General features: G+C 47.1%; 1 protein-coding gene and 1 pseudogene across 2 annotated transcripts in view; both read left to right on the top strand.

Annotated features, from left to right (window-relative positions):
• LOC108757279 (neurocalcin homolog) overlaps positions 1-1,562 on the top strand; it is a 194,457-nt gene continuing 192,895 nt past the window's right edge. Inside the window, exon 1 of one of the 2 annotated variants that reach the window (XM_018501747.1) lies at positions 1-91. The gene's annotated coding sequence lies outside the window, so the exon portion shown is untranslated. Of the gene's footprint in view, positions 92-525; positions 559-1,562 lie in introns of those variants that run through there. The other variant, XM_018501749.1, reaches the window with a different exon arrangement.
• The window catches only part of LOC108757267, a 100,743-nt pseudogene continuing 99,795 nt past the window's right edge, over positions 615-1,562 (top strand).

Genomic DNA, 1,562 nt, shown 5'->3' with positions numbered 1-1,562 from the left:
CGTCGTGTTAGCCGCACAAGTCAGTGTCGCGGAAATGTTTTGAACTCGCTGAGCAGGCAACCGCGACGACCGGCCGACGTGCGACACATAGGTTAGTAAGGCGATGCGTAAATGTGCCGACTGCGAAACGCGGTCGGTCGATCGGCGCGTGTCACGTAAAAGCTCCGCGAATCCGGGCCGCCCTCGCGAAGACGGTCGCGCGCGTTTTCTCCGCTGTCGCGCGCGCGGTTCCGCGTTTAATAAGCTTTCCGCGGCCACGGGACCGATCCGACGTCACGGATGTCATCGCTGTCCCGTGGACCGCACGAGGGTACGGCGCGCGCGACGAATCACGTACTCCGTAACGCGCGACGCCGCATCGTGCCGCGTCCGGATCCGTATTGTGTACGTTTACGACGATGTGTCGAGTATCTCTCTTTCTGTCATTCGCGCCGATCGTCCGTAAACTACCGTTCTATCCTTTTCTATCACCCTCGCGCGTCTCCCCTTCTCGCCGCGAACGCATCGTCTTCGCGCGTCAGGTGTGCGACTGCTGCTGTCGTCGGTACTCCTCTGTAGGTGCGTGTGTGCATGCATCTCTCCGTGCGTGTTTGTATGTGTGTACCGTGCGTGGCTGGGTGGCGGCGTGAATGTACGAATTTGTTTTGGAAATGTCGCTCACGTCTGTCCTCACCGTCCCCTCTTCCCTCACATCCCCGGCCTCTTCCTACGTGTCTCTCCTGTCATGTGTCACGCGGTTGACTGTCGCCGCGTATGCATGCGTGCGTGGGTGCGTGTTTGGGCATCAAGAATCCGTTCTTCGCTGGTGGCCTAAGACGTCGTCTTCCGCCTGCCTTCCACATCGTGCCACGACGTGGTGTTTTTCCTGAGACGCACCGTCACGTCGGGATCATGTCACAGACACTCATCATGACACCTGGACCCGGCGACGTTCGGTGAGTTCACCTTGATTTTTCCTTTTTGGCTTACTTTCGAAGTATCGAGTGCCCTCGCAACTAAAGATGAAAAAACAGGTTTCTTTACTTCGAAGAAAAACGGGTTTCTTACGGTAAAAATCCGCTTTTTAACTAAAAGTAATGTGGAATTCATGTTAAATATATAAAAGAAAGATATAGAATTTATTTTTCCTGATAGTCATTGTTAAAATGTTTGATATCTATGTCATTTGGACATTATATGATATTTCTTTGTTTTTATGACTTCAAATCGAAGAGGAAATATTCTTACGTTATTCTAATAAGTTGATATTTTTTACCGACTATGGATTAAGTACGATCACTTATTTGAACGACAAATATTTTATATTTTACTCCAATTTTAAAACCTAAATAAGCATTCGCTCAACATGTTTTTCATTAACAGATACCTTATTAGCATAATTGACATTATTTTGTTGTGTGTGTTGGTTATAATAATGTATGTTCTAAATTTTTATTAAAGCAATATAATATTGATTCAAAAGTAGTTGGAGATAGTTCGATTCGATGAAACGTTTTGTTTCATTAATTTACATTTTAGAACATGTAATACAAGTGCAACACACACACACACACACACACACA

Source organism: Trachymyrmex septentrionalis, unplaced genomic scaffold, assembly GCF_001594115.1.
Source record: "Trachymyrmex septentrionalis isolate Tsep2-gDNA-1 unplaced genomic scaffold, Tsep1.0 scaffold136, whole genome shotgun sequence".
Lineage (NCBI taxonomy): Eukaryota > Metazoa > Arthropoda > Insecta > Hymenoptera > Formicidae > Trachymyrmex > Trachymyrmex septentrionalis.
Note: the sequence above shows the minus strand (reverse complement) of the source record. Positions and strands in the feature narration are given on the sequence as shown.